The following is an 8,384-nucleotide window of genomic DNA, read 5'->3' on the forward strand; positions in this document are numbered from 1 at the left end:
TTTCATCGATTATATTTGGAGGTTTTGAATTTCCTCTTCCTACTGTCAAGAAGAAATATGATATTCTTATTATTGGGGATGTGCATATCTCCGTTGAGGTAACATAGTGTTATTCGAAATTTCTTCGGTTCCCTGTTATTCGGAATGAGTTCGTTAACAAGACTTGATCAACCTTTTTAGTGGATTCCTTTTGATGATCATGAGATGGATGAAACTAGAAGGCACAACCTTCTGTACCCCACTTTTACTTTTTGATATTTATGTTAAATAAAATAAAATAAAAATTTCTGTCTGTTATCTGATTATCCGTGCAATATAAAAATACCCCAAAAATAAAAGCTCTCCAAATGCCCTGAAATTTAAATATGATTTTTTTCTAGAATATTTGAGAATATTTGGCACTGAGAACACAGCAGGGGGGTCAACCACCTGCCCACGAGGGTGGAGGGCGCGCCCTACCCCCCTGGGCGCGCCCCCTGCCTCGTGGGTCCTCGGTGGCCCTCCTCCACTTATTCCTGCACCCACACACTTCTTCTTCCTCCCACAAACACGAATATCCAACTCAAGCACGAGTTCAAGCTCGTTTTGCTCCCATTTTCGATCTCCTTGCTCAAAGCACCTCTCACAAAACTGCTTGGGGAGATTGTTCCTTGGTATGTGACTCCTTCGTTGGTCCAATTAGTTTTTGTTCTAGTGCTTTATTCATTGCAAATTTTTGCTATTTAGGTGACCCTGTTCTTGAGCTTGCATGTCAAATTTATATGGTCAAAAGTAGTTTTGATGCATGATATAGGCTCTAAGCACTTGTAGGAGTAGTTGCTATCAATATTATTGAGTTTGGTTTACTTTTATTTTGAAGTTACTAAAAATATCAGAATTTTTCAAAAAACATTGAAGAGACTTTTGAGGGGCTCATCGAGCCGAAGCTCGAAGGAAAAGGCACTGAAGCCTAAGGATAATCTGCCTCGTACCGCGGAGGTTCGGTCGTGTGAATGGCCTTCCGATGATTTCTTGAGAGCAGCTGGGATTTATGAAGATTTTCATGAATTGGCTAAGAATGCAGGCCCCACTGCTTTCCTCCATGACCAATGCGATCAGTATCTCTTACTCACAAATATCTTTATGCAAAACTTTCATTTCCATTCTAGGAGCTCACCACCTACGGTGGAGTTTTATTTATATGATGAGCATAAGAAGATGCCACTTTATGATTTTTGTCGGGTTTGTTTGGTCCCTTTCGAGGGCAAGGCAGAAGAACCACATTGCGAGGATGTGGACGGGTTTATTGATACTATCACTGTAGGGGAAACAAGGAAGGTTTCCGATGCACGAATCACTAGCATACATTTCCCTATTTTACGCTATTTTGCATTATTTGCTAGTCGTTGCTTAATTGGTCGCGGAAACTGTGGAAACCTTAGTATCCCTGATATTATTATTTTGCTCCACGGTTTATATGGTGATAACTCTATTAGTATGGGCGGCATTATTGCTAAACGGTTAAGTCTGAACCGTACCAAGGGCCCCATCTTTGGAGGCATCTATGCTTCACGCCTAGCTGCACATTTTAACATACCTATTAGGCATTATGAGAAGGAAGAAAAAGTGTTGCCTCGTGTTTATTTGGATTATAAAAGTATGGTGGCACATGATTTTATTGTTAAGAATAGGGAAGGAGAGCTCAAATACAATTTTTTCTTTGATAAACATCATCCTGAGACTATTACCCTGCCTGCTCCTTCTTTGTTTGATTTATTTGCAGGCCAGTACCTTGTTCCGTTAGTGGCTATTCACACCTACCAGAACCCTACACCAGCCATGGAGCCAGAGCCGGAACCACAAGTTGATCCTTCACGACAGTCTAATTACCAGTGGGATCCGGAGATGATTGCCAGCCAGTGGCAATTGGAGTCTTCTTCTTCCTCTCAGTACAACCCCAACTATTATTATGGATATCCGCCAGGCCAGCCATGGCCATAAACCAACTTAAGCCAAAAGCCTAAGCTTGGGGGAGTACGTATTTCCCACTGACACTACATTTATGTTCACATACTCATTGCCAGATGTCGGTGCTCATCCTTTTTCATTGTATCATCCATGCTAGTTTATTTCCCTTTTTATGCTTTCTTCTTGTGTGTTTAATAAACCTTAAGAAAAACAAAAAAAAATAGTTGTAGCTTTTAATTAGTTTACTTTCCATGCCTGTAGTAGTAATTGAAAAGAAAACCCAAAAAGATTTCCTGTTCCTCTTTTACTTGTTGGGAGCTCTCCCGTGTAAATAGTTTTATTTCTTTTCTTTTCTTTGGGGGTCGATAGGAGAAGACCATAATTAAATTGTTGAAGTGGCTCTTATATGCATACTTGTTGATCTGACAAAAGAGCCCATATTGCCTTGCCTTCTCCTGTTTATTGAATGCTTGCAGATTCTAGCTTAGTCCAATGCACGCACACTATTATTATTATTATTATTATTCACATCATTCGGTCGTGCAAGTGAAAGGCAATTATGATGATATATGATGGACTGACTGAGATGAGAAAAGCTGGTATGAACTTGACCTCTTTTGTTTTTGTAAATATGATTAGTTCATCGTTCCTGATTCAGCCTATTATGAATAAACATGTTTGCAATGACAACTAGAGATCATAGTTCCTTGTGCCATTCTTGATTAGCTATGAGTCATAATGGTTTACCTTGCGTGCCAACATGCTATTGAGATGATTATGATGTGGTATGATAGGGTGGTATCCTCCTCTGAATGATTTAAGTGACTTGACTTGGCGCATGTTCACGCATGTAGTTGAAACAAAATCAACATAGCATTCACGATATTTATGTTCATGGTGGATTATATCCTACTCATGCTTGCATTCAGTGTTGATTAATTTTAATGCATGTTCATGACTGTTGTCGCTCTCTAGCTGGTCGCTTCCTAGTCTTTTGCTAGCCTTCACCTGTACTAAGAGGGAGTACTGCTTGTGCATCCAAACTCAATAAACCCCAAAGTTAATCCACATGAGTCCACTATAACTACCTATATACGGTATCTACCTGCCGTTCCAAGTAAATTTGTATGTGCCAAACTCTAAAGCTTCAAATAAATATCATGTTTTGTATGCTCGAATAGCTCATGTATCAACTAGGGCTGTCTGTATCTTCCATGTTAGGCGGGTTATTCTCAAGAGGAGTGGACTCCGCTCCTCACTCATGAGATAAATGGCTGGTCACCGGGATGCCCGGTCCCATGCTTTATGCAAACTAAATCAAAATAATTGCAAACAAAACTCCCCCTGGGATTCCTGTTAGTTGGAGGCACTCGTTGTTTTCAGCAAGCCATGGATTGATGCTTGTTGGTGGAAGGGGGGTATAAACTTTACCATTCTGTTTGGGAACCGCCTATAATGTGTGTAGCATGGAAGATATCGCCATCTCTTGGTTATTATGTTGACAATGAAAGTATACCGCTCAAAATATTATTCACCTCTATTTCAAAACCGAGCTCTGGCACCTCTACAAATCCCTGCTTCCCTCTGCGAAGGGCCTATCTATTTACTTTCATGTTGAGTCGTCATCCGCTTATTAAAAAGCACCGGTTGGAGAGCACCGTTGTCATTTGCATTCATTACTGTTAATTTACATTGAGTATGACTTGACTAGATCTCTTTTACTATGAATTACAATGTCTAGTCGGTCCTTGGTCTTTAAAGGTGCTCTGCATTTATGTTTTGCGGTCTCGGAAAGGGCTAGCGAGATACCATCTTGTTATATCATATTATGATTGTTTTGAGAATGTGTTGTCATCCGAGATTTATTATTATTGCTCGCTAGTTGATTATGCCATTGATATGAGTAAAACTTGAGACCTAAGCGTTATTGCGAATGTGGTTAGTTATAATCTTTGCTGAAAACTTGAATGTTGCCTTTGCATATTTACAACAACAAGAGCAAACAGAATTTGTAAAAAAAAATTCTTTCTCACTTTCAGTTTGTCAACTGAATTGCTTGAGGACAAGCAAAGGTTTAAGCTTGGGGGAGTTGATACGTCTCCGTCGTATCTACTTTTCCAAACACTTTTGCCCTTGTTTTGGACTCTAACTTGCATGATTTGAATGGAACTAACCCGGACTGACGCTGTTTTCAGCAGAATTACCATGGTGTTATTTATGTATAGAAACAAACGTTCTTGGAATGACCTGAAACTTTACGGAACAACTTTTTGGAAAATATAAAAAATACCTGCAAAAGATGAAGGCCAGGGGCCCACCACCTGTCCACGAGGGTGGGGGCGCGCCGTAGACCTGAAACTTTACGGAGCAACTTTTTGGAAAATATAAAAAATACCTGCAAAACATGAAGGCCAGGGGCCCACCACCTGTCCACGAGGGTGGGGGCGCGCCTGGCCCCCTACGGCGCGCCCCCTACCTCGTGGGTCCCCTGGAGCTCCTCTGACTCCAACTCCAACTCTATATATTTTGTTTCGGGGAGAAAAAATCAGAGAGAAGAATTCATCGTGTTTAACGATATGGAGCCGCCGCCAAGCCCTAAAACCTCTCGGGAGGCTGATCTGGAGTCCGTTCGGGGCTCCGGAGAGGGGAATCCGTCGCCATCGTCATCATCAACCATCCTCCATCACCAATTTCATGAGGCTCACCGCCATGCGTGAGTAATTCCATCGTAGGCTTGCTGGACGGTGATGGGTTGGATGAGATCTATCATGTAATCGAGTTAGTTTTGTTAGGGTTTGATCCCTAGTATCCACTATGTTCTGAGATTGATGTTAATATGACTTTGCTACGCTTAGTGCTTGTCACTAGGGCCCGAGTGCCATGATTTCAGATCTGAACCTATTATGTTTTCATCAATATATGAGTGTTCTTGATCCTATCTTGCAAGTCTATAGTCACCTATTATGTGTTATGATCCGTTAACCCCGAAGTGACAATAATCGGGATACTTACTGGTGATGACCGTAGTTTGAGGAGTTCATGTATTCACTATGTGATAATGCTTTGTTCTGGTTCTCTATTAAAAGGAGGCCTTAATATCCCTTAGTTTCCGTAAGGACCCCGCTGCCATGGGAGGGTAGGACAAAAGATGTCATGCAAGTTCTTTTCCATAAGCACGTATGACTATGTTCGGAATACATGCCTACATTATATCAATGAACTGGAGCTAGTTCTGTGTCACCCTAGGTTATGACTGTTACATGATGAACCGCATCCGGCATAATTCTCCATCACTGATCCATTGCCTACGAGCTTTCCATATATTGTTCTTCGCTTATTTACTTTCCCGTTGCTATTGCTATCATCACTACAAAATACCAAAAACATTACTTTTACTACTGTTACCTTTTGTTACCATTACCACTACTATCATATTACTTTGCTACTAAATACTTTGCTGCAGATACTAAGTTTCCAGGTGCGGTTGAATTGACAACTCAACTGCTAATACTTGAGAGTATTCTTTGGCTCCCCTTGTGTAGAATCAATAAATTTGGGTTGAATACTTTACCCTCGAAAACTGTTGTGATCCCCTATACTTGTGGGTTATCAGGATCGAACTAAGAAAAACGGTAAAGGTAGAAATGATGGTGATATGATACCGGGGCACTCCCCCAAGCTTGGCAGTTGCCAAGGGGAGTGCCCATACCAGATAGTCAATTCTTATTTGTTGGTGGAGAAGGTGATGGTTTTGTTGATGGCGTAGGCTTGTCGTCCTTCTTCCAAGGCATGGGCTCACCATCATAGAAGGATGATCGAGTCTCCTGAAACCTCAAATCTGCAGCCAAACTGATCCTCTTGAATCTATATTCATACTCACAGTTTTGATTTTGTAGGTCATAGATCTGGGCTTGGAGGTGCTCGTTTTTCTCATGAAGCTTGGAGATGGCCTCCCCAATGTCCTTGACGTCCAGCTTGTGGTTGTTGGTGAACTCCGTGATCATAATGTGATTGGAGTCGAGTCCACGCTCTACCATCTCCTGACACTTGAAAACTTCTTGCTCCAATGCCTCAAGCCTTGCCTCCGTGCTTCCAGTCTTCCTTTGTCCCTCAGCATCGCAGATGTGCAACAACCCCTCACGCATCTCAATGGTTTGAGGGTGTTGCAGCACTTCTGCGAGGTAGGGTTTGATGACCTTCTCGAAGAACTGGTCCTTGGGGGCGCTTGAAGACAACATGACGACCTGGATCTGTCAGAAAAACAGCTCGAAACAAAAACATGAGATTTTTGCGTGATACGGGAGTCAAAACCTCCGAGAGATTATATAATTAATTTTTACCAACCAAAATATGTGTCGTGCATGAAAACGGAGTCCGGAGAGCACACGAGGTGCCCACGAGGTAGGGGGCGCGCCCAGGGGGTAGGGCGCGCCCTCCACCCTCGTGTCCTTCCCGAACTGCTTCTTATTTTTCTATTTTTCTAAATATTCCAAAACGGAGAAATATTGCCTTAAAAACTGTTTTGCAGTCGGTTTACTTACCGTACCACATACCTATTCCTTTTCGGAGTCTGAAACGTTCCGGAAAGTGTCCCTTATGTATTCCTCCGGGGTTACGGTTTCAATAATATTGGTTTCAACATTTATGGGATTACATGAGATATAATGTTTGATTCTTTGACCGTTCACCACCTTTGGATTTGTGCCTTTGAAGTTGTTGATTTTTATGGCACCGGAATGATAGACCTCCTCGATAATGTAAGGACCTTCCCATTTAGAGAGAAGTTTTCCTGCAAAAAATCTTAAACAAGAGTTGTATAGCAATACATAATCACCCATATTAAACTCACGCTTTTGTATCCTTTTGTCATGCCATATTTTAACTTTTTCTTTAAACAACTTGGCATTTTCATAGGCTTGGGTTCTCCATTCATCGAGTGAGCTAATATCGAATAACCTCTTCTCACCGGCAAGTTTAAAATCATAATTGAGCTCTTTAATAGCCCAATACGCCTTGTGTTCTAGTTCGAGAGGTAAGTGGCATGCTTTTCCATAAACCATTTTATACGGAGACATACCCATAGGATTTTTATATGCAGTTCTATAAGCCCATAATTCATCATCAAGTTTCTTGGACCAATTCTTTCTAGATCTATTAACAGTATTTTGCAAAATTAATTTGAGCTCTCTATTACTCAATTCTACTTGACCATAGACCGAGGATGATAAGGAGATGCAATTCTATGATTAACATCATATTTAGCAAGCATTTTACGAAAAGCACCATGAATAAAATGTGAACCACCATCAGTCATTAAATATCTAGGGACTCCAAATCTTGGAAAAATAACTTCTTTAAGCATTTTAATAGAAGTGTTATGATCAGCACTACTAGTTGGAATAGCTTCTACCCACTTAGTAACGTAATCAACAGCAACTAAAATATGTGTATATCCATTAGAGGAAGGAAAAGGCCCCATATAGTCAAAGCCCCAAACATCAAATGGTTCAATAACAAGTGAATAGTTCTTAGGCATTTCTTGACGTCTACTAATATTACCAATTCTTTGACATTCATCACAAGATAATACAAACTTACGAGAATCCTTGAAGAGAGTAGGCCAATAAAAACCAGATTGCAATACCTTATGTGCAGTTCTATCTCCAGCATGGTGTCCTCCATAAGCTTCGGAGTGACACTTGCGTAGGATATGTTCCTGTTCATGCTCAGGTACACAATGTCTAATAACACCATCTACTCCTTCTTTATAAAGATGTGGGTCATCCCAAAAGTAATGCCTCAAATCATAGAAGAACTTTTTCTTTTGCTGGTATGTGAAACTAGGTGGTATAAACTTAGCAACAATGTAATTAGCATAATAAGCATACCATGGAGCAGTATGAGAAGCATTTATGACATTTAATTGCTCATCAGGAAAGCTATCATCAATAGGAAGTGGGTCATCAAGCACATTTCTAACCTAGACAAGTTGTCTGCAACGGGGTTCTTAGCTCCCTTTCTATCAACAATATGCAAATCGAATTCTTGTAGCAAGAGAACCCATCTAATAAGTCTAGGTTTAGCATCTTTCTTTTCCATAAGATATTTAATAGTAGCATGATCAGTGTGAATAGTTACTTTAGAATCAACAATATAAGGTCTGAACTTATCACAAGCAAATACAACTGCTAAAAATTCTTTTTCAGTAGTGGCATAATTTCTTTGAGCATTGTCTAGGGTTTTACTAGCATATTGAATAACATTTAATTTCTTATCAATTCTTTGCCCTAGAACAACACCTACAGCATAATCGCTAGCGTCACACGTAATTTCAAAGGGTAAATTCCAATCAGGTGGCTGAACAATAGGTGCAGAGATTAATGCTTTCTTAAGTATTTCAAACGCTTCTACACAATCATCATCAAAGACAAATGGTA

This window comes from Triticum urartu, chromosome 5A (genome assembly GCF_056163025.1).
Source record: "Triticum urartu cultivar PI428250 chromosome 5A, HENAU_Tu73, whole genome shotgun sequence".
Classification (NCBI taxonomy): Eukaryota; Viridiplantae; Streptophyta; class Magnoliopsida; order Poales; family Poaceae; genus Triticum; species Triticum urartu.